General features: G+C 33.5%; 1 long non-coding RNA gene across 1 annotated transcript; it reads right to left on the reverse strand.

Moving 5' to 3' along the window:
- Window positions 1-1005: 1005 nt before the first annotated feature.
- On the reverse strand, window positions 1006-14203 carry LOC121110728. The gene is made up of 3 exons (XR_005859798.1): window positions 13545-14203; window positions 6694-6782; window positions 1006-1288 (listed from the first exon to the last, which is right to left on the reverse strand). It is a non-coding gene; the product is annotated as an uncharacterized LOC121110728 (long non-coding RNA).
- Window positions 14204-15213: the final 1010 nt, after the last annotated feature.

Here is a 15213-nt window from a genome sequence, read left to right on the forward strand (position 1 = left end):
GTAAATTAGAACAAACTAGTAGAAAACTGGGGAGGTCATATCTGTCAGGTATAGGAGAATTTGAAATTGTCATCACAGTCCATTTGGGAGAAAGGGGAAACCTCCTATGTAGTAGAAAAAGTATTTCAAAGAAAATACAATTCATGGGAATAGTTACTGCATTAGAAGTTGTATGTTACCAAGTTGATAAATATTTTATATAGGATTTCATATTTAACTGAAGAGTTATCAGACAGTTATCAGTAACTACATCTTCAGGTGATAAAAAAAAAATTGTCATCGTCAGATGAAGAAATCATATGCCTTATTTACCCCATTGCTAATCACGCTCTTTTTGTAAATAAGCATTTGAATGGCACAGTTGATTTCACTGTGACATTAGACAGGTGTAAGTTGCTCTTTTTTACTTAGAAATGAGAACAATTATACTCAGGCATGCAGAATAATGCAGACATGCATCACAAGATATAGAATAAAATATGAGGGCTGCTCCAAAAGTAATGGTTCCTATTTTATTATGTTGGTCCATGATGTCAGAGGTGGATGTTGGTGATATGACAATAGAGGTCAACCCTTCCCCCCATTATGTCATATAGATTTTGTTGCTGTGCAACAGATGGCAGCAGAGGGGCAGTCTGATAAAATGGGTCTAACCTGGAAGTGCACATGAAGCAAAGGGGTGAAGTTGAATTTCTCTATGCGGAAAAAATGACACCAATTAATATTCATGGATGCTTGCCAGACATTTCTGGAAACAAAATGGTGAATAATAGCACAGTGAGGCAGTGGGTGGTGTGTTTTAGCAGTGGTGACAGCAGGTCACTCCCATTGGTACAGGTTCTTATGAGCACAGTATGCAGCCCCTTACTCATGGCTGGCAAAAGTATATATCCGTGGGTGGTGACTGTGTTGAAAAATAGTGTTGTGTAGCTGAGAATTTGTTCTATCTATTAGTCATTTGCCAAGTCAGAAATGATGTATAAAGACAGTATTTTTTTACAGCTTTTAATAGAATCAAGAAGAAAAGACATCTAAATAATAGAAAGAAATCTCATATTTTGTTCATTACAGAGATTGAATGTTGTTCACAATTCTCCTGCTTTAGTGATCAGCCTTCTACTAGGAGGCAGATCTTCAAAATTCGAACAAGAAATTGCAAAAGGAACTAAAAAGCAGCAACTAGGAAAGATAAGATTGCTGAAGTTCAAGGACCATAGCATTACAAATGCAGTCAAAATATTCTTCCTCACTCTCCAAGCTTGATCCAAAGATGAGAAACAAGTGAATGCTGAGAAGATAAATGAAACAAATCCATTTAAGATTATAGAATATTTGTGGGACAATCCTAAATACTTTAGCATTAGTTTGGTGGGATTTGTACTCTCTGTGACAACTGGAGGGAAGCCAAATCAAACTAAAATTAAGATAGATGATTCAAAGATAAAAACAGCTGTTATTTACATGGAAGGAAATAGTTGCCAAAACAATAATATACAAATAGACAAGATACAAAATCTGTTCTGTATGACAAATATAACAACATGATGATATGGAATAGCTAGAATGTATATTAAAGACCTTAACTTTACATGCACTGAAGGAGAGTTCTTAAAAAAGTTTTTAACAAGAAAAAAACAGAAAAGTAAATATATTTAAACAAAATTGTTATTGCTCTGCAGAAAAGATCTCTCAGATGATGATTCGTTGTTCAAGTACTCAGTACAAGGCCACAGAAAAAAAAGTATATATTATATATAAATATATATATATAAATATACATATATATAAATTATATATATATATAAAATGTATATATATATATACATTTTACTGATTAAAAATATATATGATCCTAAGCCACTGCTAATAATGACTTCATTATGGCTGCACTCAGGAATTTGGTGTCCCTTTTATAACAATCTTGGCTTTTTGACAATGTTTATCCCCAGTACCTCATCTCTTTATTAGTCTCACAGCTAGAGAACCATGATAAGAAGTGAAAATTTACATGTTTTCTACAAAATTAAAGGGTTCAAAGTCCTTCTTGTTAGCTTCCTAAACAGTGAGAGAGAAAAGGGGAAAATATTCCATATCTCTCATTGGACACAAGCAAATGTTGAATACAAACTGCAAAATTCATTAGGGTAAAAAGGGTTTTTCTTATGTTTAGACAGAACTTCCTGAAATTCCTGTTTGGAATTTGGAAGAGGGAGTTGTACCTGTGTTTAAGGGTAGATGAAATAATAGGTGTGTACTATCTAGCATGAAGATGTATACATTTTTGTTTTGACCTTTTTAATTTAGTGCAAAGTGTCAAAACTATTGCCATTAATTTATCATTTGAAGAAGCATGCTTCTTTCGCAAACAGAATAGGAAAAGTTTAGAGTAAAGAGTAGTGAGAACATCTCTTACAGAATCATTTTCTTTCATTAATATAATAGTGATGCTATTTACTCAACCTGTACTTTGAAAATGTAAACAAAATGTATTTTCCAAACATACTTCCTATACTTCAAATGATAAAACACTGTTACTTTGCATGTTTCTAAACAGCTGAAATGCAAATATCTCATCATCTTTTTTTCATCAGTTTTCAGATTACGGTTTCCAGGTATTTGGCAATTTACCATGGTAATGAAAATGCTGGAGCTTGGGAATGTGCCATGAAATTGCACTAGAATGTATTATAATTGCTTGTAATGGGAATAATAACAACTAAGTATGAAAAATATATTTTCAATCTACTAAAAGTTAGAGCAACATTAATTTCTTTCTCTCTCTTTTCCCTGTTTGCAGTTTCTTTGCAACTCATTTTTTTGGATAGGAAACCAATTTGTCTTCAGGCAGAACTTACTTACCAGCAATATGCTCCATACAGTGAGGTGAGGCATTATAATGCTACAACCAGACATCAGTTTTGTCCTGGTGACACATTAATTTTATTATGTCTTATTCCAATACTTAGATAGCTCTCTCTTTAACCCTGTGCACCAGTCAGGGTTTTGCAGGCATACTGTGGTGTAGGTAAATCAAGCTTGCATATGTTTGTTTACAGACTTTCATTTTCTAGGGCTTTTAAAAAGTTTTAAGGACAACAGAACTGTTTGCAGTTCCTTTCTTACATTAGCGCTTGTGATAGAAGTACATAGAAATGTTGCCTATGTAAGAGCATAAGAGTTAAAAAGAAGTAGATGCACAATTTGGCAGGCATTTGGCTTAGGGTAAAAAGGTCATTTGGCAGTTGGTATAGAATGGTGAAATTTGTTTCTCTTAAACCGTCTTTGAAGTCTTGTCCTACATAATGGCTACCATAGTTCAAAAAGGCAACATATATAAGCAGCATAATGATTTTCCAGAAAAAAACAGTGGCCAGTAATATCACTATGCATAAAAATCTAAGGTAAAAATCACAGGTTTCATTGTTTTTCTAAGAATACAAATTATACTCACATACTATGTAGAGCTTTTTTTTTTTTTTTTTTTTTTTTGGGGGGGGGGGGGTGGGAGAGGCTGAGATAAGGCCTGGAGAAAAAAATTGGGGGAGTACCTAATTCCCCAACTCATGTTTTTCCATAGCAATTAATCTTCAGTAATATGTTCCAAATAATAGCTAATGGAATTTATGTGGGAAAGAAAGCTAGTTTTATTTTTCTCCAACAGTTCACCTTATACAAGATACAACCTCTCCCTCCAAACCTTGACTTGCCTGTATCCTCAGACCATTATGGACATGCATACACCACCACTAGCATGACTTGTTTCTCCTGAGCTCAAGGATTGTTTGTTACAATCTTTTGTAACACCAGAGATTCAGTCTCAGTTTCTGTTTGATTACTTTAATAAATTCTAAGGACATATTTCATTAATCACTCACACACTAGCTTAGATTTACTTCTGGCATTTGTTACTGTACACCACAAAAGCAAGTAATTTTTAATTTTTATTTATTTACTTGTTTTTCTTTTGGTATTCTTGAAAGTACCTTTCTATCTAAGGGGAATTCCAGTTCTCTAGAAGAGAGGAATTTTGTAGTTGAAGGAATAAAAAAGAGTTGGCAGGAATGAATAATTCAAAAAACCCTATCTCCTAATTAGACAGTGTATATTGTCTTCTTAACTTTGTTAAAATTTAGACTTCGCTTTGTGAAGTGTAGGCTAAACAAGGTAGGGTTGCATAAACAGAGAAGATGTTATAGCCTGCAACATCCAGAACATTGGCTGCAAGCCCTGTGGTAAAACTGCCTCAGAAGTCTGACTGCAAGAAGCTGGGGGAAAAAAATGAGGTCAGGTGATCTCATTCTTTTTCAGCATAAGAACATCTGTGCTGGATCAGATCAGTATTTCTGCTTCAGACTGTAGTTAGAAACAGGAGCAGACCATAAGAGGTAGGTCAGTTCTAAAGTAGGCAATCCTCTTATTTACTCTCCTGCATGGCAATCAGAGCCTCCCTGACTCAATTGTTGCTTTCAGATCACTGCATTTAAAAGCCAACAAAGGGATTTTGAACCAATTTATGCTTCTGGACACAAAATGGTCCTGTGGCAATAAATTATTACGTATTTTCTGTATGCATAAGGCATATGTAATGTGTATGTAATAATGTGTACCTATATGTTTCATATATAACATAGTATAATGTTTTCAAACCTGTCTACTTTAAATCTGGGCCTGCAAATATAGATAAAACTTGGAGAATCATACATGAAGTCAATTGCCATTGGAGAATGAGCCTATTCTCTAAATAACTTACTTAAGTAACAATAAAATATACTGTAATTAACTGTTTCATCAGCACTGATATGATGGAGAGATCTTAATGCTAAATAAGGTAGTTTCATAGTGTCAGAAAAAAAGTCTGCATTTTGTGAGTTGTTTGGCAAACACATCACCTTTTTCGGTTCTTTCTGGTATTTTCAACTCAATATGAAAAATAAAGTTTCTTTTGTTAATACATAAATGCAAGTGGGCAACTTCTGCTATATGGTGGTGTACTGCATAGGGGAGCGCACTTGGGGCATCCACTTAACATCCCACCTTATCATGGGAGTCTTAAGATGGTGGAGACCCCACACACCTGTACTAGCTGACATTTGAAAACAGTCTTGACACTGTTCAGCTGTACAGATTTACCTTCATCCAGTTCAAGTTCAGACATTTCTTCACATTTTTTTCTTAACAACAGAAATAGATTACCGAATGAAAAGGAAAAATAACTCACCTTTCTTGTAAAGCACTTTGATATATAGTGATAAAATGTCACACAAAAGAACCTGACATTATTATATTCATTTTTTCATTAACTTATTATTATAACAACCTCTGTACTGGATATATAACCTAGGTTTTTTGTTGTTGTTGTTGTTGGTTTTTTTGTACCAACTGTTTCTTTTGCATGTATAATTACACAATGGTTATCTCAGTCTAACTCATATCCAATTATGTAAATAAGCATATATGCCCTCCAACTGCTTTTTGTATACTAGGAACCATGCCTTTAGTTGCTCGTATTCATGGTGTTGCCTCAAAGTTTCTTTACATGCAAGTTTAAAAATAAGATCTTATGAAAACTTTAATTTTTGTTAAACACATTTTTACTGTCTTAAATGTGAATTACTGGCATGTCAAAAATGATTAAGCTGGCAAGAATACTACAAATGCTATAGTAACTCTGTATTAGAATTCTGAACTATAATTCAAACACCTTCTGGAATTTTATAAAAAAATGAGATAAAACAATGGAGAGAAGAACATATTTGTTTTAGTTTTATGGACAAGTAGCTGGCATGTTAAAACAAAGGTCAAAACAAAGTGATAACATTTTCTCATGCAAAAATCACAACAAACCAGGCAGTTCCTATGTTCATGTCTTACACAGACCACTAACTATGTTTTCTCTCTTTATGTGTGACGTGTTTTTTTTTTGTTTTTTTTTTTCCCTGTTAAGTTGTTAGCAGTGTAATCGTGTATTTTTTTTTCCCTCTGGCCTTCCCAGATGAAGGGAGGATCCCACAAAGTTCCCAACAAATGATTCTTTCAAAAATTCATTTCTGATGAATTTTTAGTCATAGTGAAATAGAAAATTTAGAAGAAATATTTCACCCAATTCTAACTATTGAATATAAAACACAGTAGTGTAACATTCACAGAATCACAGAATTGTAGGAGTTGGAATCCTTTAACTACTTAAGATAACAGAGACCAATATGTGCTATACTTCTAAAAGTCACTCTGCTTATATGACCATAAAATCACAGACGAGGTTGGAAAGTACTTCTGAAGACAATTCAATTGAACAACCTGCACAAACTAGGGTTGGCTGTAGGAGGTTGCGTATGTTTCCAGTAACTCCAGGGGTTGAGACTCCAAAACTTCTCTGGGCAACCAGTTCAAGTGTCCAACTATCCTCACAGGAAAATTGTCTTTACTTTCTTGTGTTTAGATTGAAATTCCTGTATTCCTGTATTCTCTTTTGTGCCTATTGCCTCTTTCTCTTTCAGTGGGCTGACTCTGCCTTTCATTACTACTGTCCATCAAATATTTACACATATAGATAAGATCCACCATGAGACTTCTATTCTCCAGGCTGAATAGTCCCAGCTCTCAGCCTCTCCTCGCACCAGAGATGGCCATTCACTAGACTCACTCCAGTATGCTCATGTTCTCCCTGTTCTGGGGAGTCCAGTTGTGCCTTACCAGTGCTGAGTAGAGAGGAAGGAATGCCACTCATCACCTGCTGGGGACACTCTTCTGGATGCAGTCCTGGATGTCTCTGGTCTCCTGTGCTGTAAGAATATATTGCTGGCTTATTGTTAGCTTGTATCTATCAGAACCGTCAGGACCTTCTATGCAGAGCTGCTTTTCAGCCTATTCTCCCCCCTCCTGTGTTGATATCCAAAGTTGCTCCTCTGCATATTTAGGCATTTGTATTTTGCTTTACAGAAATTGCATGTAGTACTTCATGAGAATATTAGTCCATTCCTGCTCCCTGCTAACAATATACATTAAGAGCTCTGAAAAAATAAAATAGAATAATTCTTCTAGAATAATTTTCAATCACTATCTGAAAAGAAAAATGATGATCAGAAACCTTTTCCAAGAATAAAACATAATGCCAGAACAAAATAGAGGAGTACTAGAACCCTTAAAGCTAATGAAATTCTAAATCCTTTAACAGTTTTAAAAAATTATTTATTTGAGAAGAATTACATATTGTAAATAATTACAGTTGTTCACAAGGAATAATAAAATTAGAAAAAAAGAAATTTTATCAGGGTAAACCCAATGAAGACTGACAAACTTGACTTCTAATTTCATGAAAGGCCACAACAGACTACTGTATTACAGTTCTCAAAAATTTTCTGGACCTGATTCTTCTGCCTGATCTCAATTTATCTAGGATTTGTCCCATAAATTGGCAAGGAGTGGAGCTCAAACAAACAAAAAAAAAGTCAAGCAAAGTATCTATTATAAATCAGATTGTCTGTTCAAGTGTATAGCAAAAAATTAAGTGCTCATTAAACCACAGCATGTTGTTCAGATAGAGCACAAAGAATTGTAAAAAAAACGAATTATCTCTTGCTTTGTCTGAAACATGGAACAGTATCCTGCCCATTAGAGTATCTGCATACTTACCCAGATTGAATGACTGGTCAGTATTTCGACCCAATCAAGAAGCAAAGCATGTCAGAATTTTCTCCTTCTTCTAGAGATACATTCTATGGCTTGATTCGTTCAAAGTATTTGGTGTTTTATCTAACTGTGTGTGGCCTTGAAGATTCTGGTATGATGCTTAAGACGACAAATAAGAGCAAATTCATTGCCTGAATCACATAAAATTTGATATGGTTTTGTAAAATGACAGGTGCTCTTTATTGGATCTGGTCCAAAGAAAAGTTATCAGGTATTTCATTAAGATTGTTGATTTGTTTTCCTTAGTCTCAAAACCAACATAAAAAAAAAAAAAAACAGAAGCAAAAACAAAAACAAAAAACCCTCAAAGCAGAAATATTTGGCACTGCTGAACCCTTTCGTCAGGATTCTACACAGAAGTGATTTGTAGTGAAGACTGTGAAAAATGACATTCTTGTAGATAGATGGAGATTCATTTGTTTCTATACTCCCAGCCTTTTTCTTCAGTCTGTACAATTTCCAGCTGCCTCAGGGACTGAATGATGAAGTATGTTAGCCTTCTCAGTCATTTTCAGTGCATGTATACGACACACTGTTTATGATGCTTTCATGGTGTTTAGAAGGTCATAAACTATCAACAGCCACAGTGAAATTTTGTAGTAAAAATAATTCATGACGGAACAAACTTTTAAAAGATACTCAATTATAAATTAGATGGAAATGGTAGGAGTTACATTGAACTATGCTTCTTGTAATACTTTTTGGTGTTGAATTTATTTTAAATAGTTATTTCCTTAGTAAAGGCAAGAATAGCTTTCTTTGAGTTTTCTGAATGCTAAGGCACAGTAAGGAAGAAATTATTTTTAACCTGGCCAAGGTTTTACAGAGGTTTATAGCATTTTCAAATCAAATAATTTTTTTTTAAAAATGGAGTGTTTGGTGGCAAGTAAGTATATTAGGCATTTAAAAAAAATTAAAAATGTTATATAATTCACAATTGACAAAATCCAACAGTTAATCAAATGCATAATTAATGGAACTTATTATCACCTAATTCCAGGTTATTGTTTTATTTGTAATGAATTACTATTCAGTGAAAACTGACATGACGAGTTGGCTCAAGCTGACCAGTGTGATATTCCATGAATTACAGTGCCATGCTGAAGAAGCATGACGCTTTTCATGAATTACAGCGCAATTCCATAAATTACAGCATCATGCTGGAGAAGTTGGCTGGTGGGGTTGGGGGGTGGTGCTGCTGCTGCTCAGGGATTGGCTGGGCATCAGTTGGTGGATGCCGAACAGTTGCACTGTACATCACTTGTGCTGTATATTCTTTTATAACTATTCTTATTTTCCCTTCTTTTTTGCCCTATCAAACTGTCTTTATCTCTACTTTTTTTTACAATTCTCTTTTCCATCCCAGTAGGGAAGCACGTGAATGACTGTGGGGCATTTATCTGTCTGCTGGGCTAAACCACAACAAATAAAGATGAGCCTCTTGACTTAGTTTACTAAAGTTAAGAAAAAATATTACTTCATCTTTGGTATGAAAGATGGGAAGCTCCTTTAGACAATAAGCTTGTATTGGGAATATGACACAAGACTTCCTTGTAATCTTTTTTTTTAGTAAGACTATTTACAGACTGAAGATTAATATTCTGCCTCTTTTGAAAACAAAACAAAACAAAACAAACAAACAAACAAACAAAAAAACAAAAGCAACAACAACAAAAAATGCTAACACCTTAGCTCACAGATTTAAATTAAAAGCAATTTAATCTAGAAAGCTTAATTGCCGTGGTTCCTTTGTAGAATATGTAGGGAATGGTTACTCTTTCTAGAAATTGTAGTGTTCCCTGACTTAATCTGAAAAGTAATTTCCTCCCAAAATATACCAAAGCAGGCTAGACAATGCATACAGTAGTTATTTTTAGCACAGATTTGGCTGTGAGAAAGAGGCAGAAAAAAGTAGAGAAACTGAGACAAGGTGGCAAGAAATCATGATTTGCAGCCTACAAAAACAATGAAAGCACAGATCTGGAAAATAGTTTCATAATACAAATTCTAGCTGAGGGCAGATGGAACTGCAATCAAAAGGGCTATTCTTCACATTCTGATAATCCTATATCTGAAGAAACAAGACTTTGTATATTTTCTGTAAATGAAAAGGGTGATGTAAAACCACCACAAGTTACCCTTTTCATCTGGAAAAATGTTCATGCCTGCAACTTTACCTAGCCAGTTGAGTCGAGAGAGATAACGCTAATGATAAATGTAATGGGAAGAGAGGACACAACAATACAATTCCGAAACACAGTTCAACTCTTCAGGCTGGGAAGCTTTGAAAATGAGAACTTTTCAAATGATCTGCAAGCCTGAAGTTAGTTTTTCAGATGAGAGCTAGCTGGCAGATCAAATCAACCGTCCACACCACACTTCCATTCTGTCCTCAGCTGTTTTTTGAGGATCATCATAAATGTACAGATTAACAAGTACATACTTCATTGCTTGTAATCCATTCTATCCAGTTTTTTGTAGTTCAGGTCCATTGACTAGTACAACACACAGGTACAGAAATTGTTTATCTTGGAACACAGTGCTTTGTCACAGAGTAGAGTCTTTACAAAAATATTTTTACTTTTCAAACACAAGAATTAACTTTACTACATTGTAGCTTTAATACAAGATGATCAGAAACTGAATCGGTTCTCCTGATCAGCTCTCTTCTTCCAATGCCTGCTTGAATTTTGTTAGGTGGGTGAACCATTTGTGTGGCAGAAGCAAAATTTAACCTAAAAAAGAGACCTTCGTATCTAGTTAAGCAGATTCTGGGGATTTTCTTCAGGCTAATGATAACCTGAGGAGCAGACTGAACTTTCTCTTAGATTTTGATGCCCAAAGGGACTTCTATTCACTTTTGCAGCATACAAGGATCTTACATCTACTATGTGTTCCAGGCATAAAAATGATTAACTGAATTTGTAGTACACAGCTTCTAAATAATAACTGAAACTATTGAGAAAGAGATCTAAAATTAATTCAATATGATAAAATTTTAGGTGGACATTAAAATATTTCTGCATTAACCTCCATTCTGAAGGATCATATGAAACAATTAGAAGACGAGGTTGAAGGCATTCATGTACAGAGATGAAGGGGAAGATACATTACTTCTGATTTATTGCTCTATTCCCTTTTATTCCTTTGGATATTTTACTAATGGTTTCATCTTTTTGAAAATCAAGTAACTACTTTTGTTCCTTTGGGCATAATTTTAACAAGGTTATTTATAATCAGTAGATTATAATCGCTTTTACTGGCTACAGGGAAAGAATAGTAATCTCCAAGTTGTGCCAACTGAAAATATCACTCCTTCTGGTCATGTGGTAGCGGCTTGAGATCTCATGTAAAAGGTTCTGTATTCAGCCTCAGAAGACAAAACCACAATAAAAAATAAAAATTGAAATATATTCCAAGTCCTGAATTGGCAAATCTGAATCAAACTAATATTTTCATGATTTTACTGCTGTTTGCTTTACTTCCTCTCCATCCCCAAATTAATCTTTTTGCTGCATTTTTATTGAATTATGATTATTATTTATTCTTAAAGGCAAAAGTGATCTTTTGTATCCCTACGGAAATTGTATTATTGGTCTAAGTGTGATTACTGAACTCCTAATATTTTACTTCTTCCCAATACCCTGTAAGCTCAAAGTAGAAGCTCCTCTAGAGTGGCTCATTATTTTTAGGCTATGGTCTTTTGAGGCAAAGAAAAAAAATGGTACTTTGCTTTAGAATAATTTGATTTGGAGTGAGGCTTTGGAGTATGTTTCTTTAGCATTATCTTGAATATTAATAGACAGCAGAAAACTCCTAACTAAAAGTATAATCACTACCATCCCACCTTCTAATGAATTCACTGAAACAGAACGTTTGTGTGGTTCTGTTTGCAGTGCTCATTTCCATAGAAAATAATTTACTTATTAAAAAGTGCTGTTCATCCCAAGATGGTATAGGATAATCCTGTTGCTTTTATTGCATCAGATAATGCTTGTCTTGACTGCTGATGATCAACTTTATCACATGCAATGGAAAATGTCAGGTTGAAAGGAAAAAAGGAACTGACATACAAATAAGCACACTAATAACTTTAGGGTGACCTTAAGAAACCTCAGATTTGTTGGAACCATGTCTTTATTACTTTCAACCTGTGCAAAATAACAGCAATGTAAAATATTCTCTTCATGCCGTTCCAATTTCTGATGTCAGTTGCATCTTTTCAATTTTTAAGCTGAAGCTCATAAACTCCTCAGTTCTTCACAATAGAAATTAAGATGTTTCATGAAGCTAAAATAGTTGCATGGCTTTATCAGCTAAATTTGCTTGAAAGGAAATAGTCTTTGCATTATAATTTTTCACAATTATTATTTTTGGCTTTTTTGTTGTTGTTGCTTTTTTTTTTTTTTCTTTTACAACATATTCAATGTGTAAGTCAGTATTGTTATGTCCTATGATCTCTGTTGGAAAATGGACAGATGTAATCTTCACTGAGTTCATTAGCTTGAAGAACTTCTGAATTTTTCTCTGCATTATCTTGCCAAGGTTTAATATTTACAATAGAATAGCCAAAAAAGATAATTATGTAGTAATACTTACACTATCATTAGAGTTCAAGGAAGAAAATTATATATAAGCTTTAATATTTACCGAAATAGTTAGAAAATACTTAAATTTTCTAAATAATTAAATCTATTTTTGTTAAAGCTGAAATAATGCATCTAGAGTACAGAGAAATTACATTCTGAACAATATATTTCTATATACAAATAAATTATTCAGAGAAAATGTTAATTCTTTAATTAATTTAATTTTAGAGAATTGAAGATGACTAGTTTTCCTACTTTTCCATACAAGAGATATGCAAAGGAACTCAAGAGTAAAAATTGGTGAATTTTCCAACCAATGCTTTTTTTTTTTTTTGTAGACTTTCAATAAGTGAAATATTTAGAAAAAGAATCTTTTATGCATCTGTTTTTTTGTAAAAAATCTCTTTATTTATATATTATAATATATGCTCATATAAATATTAATATAAATATTTGAAATTGTCATAGAAATTTCTGCGAGTACAAATTACACTAGATGAAAGTGTAAACAAACTGTGCCCTTTGGAGTTGCAGACACACAGATGTGGTGAGATTTGTACCTCTTCTACAGGAAAGCTGACTCTTCTACTGATTTGGAACAGCCACATAAGACATATATATTTACACACATATGTACATAGATATGGGTCTTCAGCTTGACCTTTGTATTCAGAAAAGAACTGAATTTCACAATGAAATGTTATTTCTTCAGATAGCTCAATAACTTTTTGACTATATCACTTATCTTAGAGAGGCATGATTAAATTGTAGGTATGGATGGCATAACATAAACTATTTGACCTTACATAAAAGTAGTTCTCATTTTCACACACTTGAACTTGAAAAGAGAAATCTATTCCTTCTGCAGCCCTTTTTTTTTTTTTTTTTTTTTTTTTACTTTCTATCATCATATATATACTTGAGAAAAGTATGCATTTGAAAATGTATCATTCATAGTAGGAAAAAAAAAAGTAGTTTTTCTTGCAATAGAACAGAAAGATGATATAGGATAAATTGTATTTGATAAAAAATCATGTCTTCATTTCAAGGAAAAGCAACAGAGCATGACTCAAATATTTGTTTTGGAAGAAGCATCAGTTCATCTTGCCTTATATCAGTATCACAGAGCTGTAAGCATTTGAAGTACAAGAAATTAGGTTGTTCTCCACCTAGAAAGCATTCATAAAACAACTGATGTGAAAGGAAATAAAATATCAGGTAAGTATGAAAATTTATACAAAGATTTAACATATTTTCACGACTTACTACATGATGACAATGAACCTTCCAGAGATCTTCCACAGATCTTCCACAGATTTGAAGAATGTGGAGCAAAAGATGAAATGCTTTGAAATTATGATGATCTTCTCAGACAGGTCATTATCAAGTGGATAATCTAAAACAGAACAGAAAAGAAAAAGATCAGAAGAGAATACATTATAATTCATTTTGTAAGGCACCACTCATATTCTAAGTACCTTGAAGTGCTTTACAAAGTGATGATTTAAATACTTGTAGCAAGGCAACCATAATGAAAGGAGTAGCTATTATTTCCCAGCATTTCAAACAGGTCCCAGAAAGCCTTTTGATTTTTAAAGCTAGCTTTTAGGCTATATTGTTTGTACCTAGGAGTAATTGTACTTGGAAAGTTGCAGGTGCAAATAACTGAAGAAAAATAATAACACCACCAAAAAACATGCAACTCAAATTACACTGCTTCTAAGAGCTGTTTTTACAAAATGTTGACCTTACAAATTTGCAAAAACATAATCTTAGGCTTGGACTGATGCAGTTTAATTTTTTGCATTATTTATTTTTATTTAGAAAAAGTGGAGGAAGATTAAAATGAAGATTCTGGCAGTCTTCAGCAAAACGGAAGGTATCAACCAGTTGGAGAATGGAGTCTTAAAATTTAACTTGAAATGATTGGAGACTGAGTAAATATTGGAAGAAGATAAGAAGCTTCATCTCCAGTCTGTGTTGTAAAATTATGCTTAGACAAAAGCTGGAGAGGCTGTATTAGTCACTGAAAGGACACTGCATTTCTTGCTCAGGTTTTGATCGATTATCATTGTTAAGCACACTTACGAGAAATATATGCATAAATTTCTCCAGTTCCCATGGCTGAGAAACTAGAAATAGCTAAGGCTTTGATAAAGCTTCTGAAAAAAATTTCTTTTACCCCAAAGGCATTACTGAATTTTAATTTTCCCAGTAAATTTCCCATAGATATTGAAGAAGCAAAACAAACAAACCAGGTGGGAGGGGAAAAAAAGAGAAGACAGTTACAGTTATACAAACTAAAACTTTTCTTGGTCTTAGGAAAAAAAAAATCAATACTGCCTCTAGATAAGTTTTCTGAAGGGAGAATTAAGTAGGGCTTTATTTTGAGCATCAGATAAACACTTGGACACTTAGAGTAGGAAGACCCAATGTGTTATTAACCTGAACTGCTGTAGTAACTTAGCATGTCTTTCATTAGATTTCTTAATCAATTTCTAATTGATCAGCAGGTTACCTCCGCATAGGATGGGTTTATTAAATATTATATATATTATATATATATATAAATATATAGCTTAAATATTTTCTCAATTTTTTCTTCAAAACTATGTCTGTTCTTTATTGTAGTTGCTTTCCCACAGAAAATAATCATGTGAATAGTCTAAGTCAGGACTTCCTGAAAAACATTTTCCTGAGAATTACAGTAAAATTCAGCTAGTGGTAGCAGCTTCTGTCCTGAATACTACCTCAGAAAGATCCACTCAAAAGCTTACAGACTTTTTGTATTAGTTTGGAATAAACTCTGTAGCAAAAAATTGTAATGCCTGAAGTAGGTTAAATAAGCAGAGACAATTCATGCAAATTTCATAATTATTTTGAATTAATCAGTAATCAGATTATGAATATGCAAGCAATGCATGAGCACAAAATG

Source organism: Gallus gallus, chromosome 4, assembly GCF_016699485.2.
Source record: "Gallus gallus isolate bGalGal1 chromosome 4, bGalGal1.mat.broiler.GRCg7b, whole genome shotgun sequence".
Classification (NCBI taxonomy): Eukaryota; Metazoa; Chordata; class Aves; order Galliformes; family Phasianidae; genus Gallus; species Gallus gallus.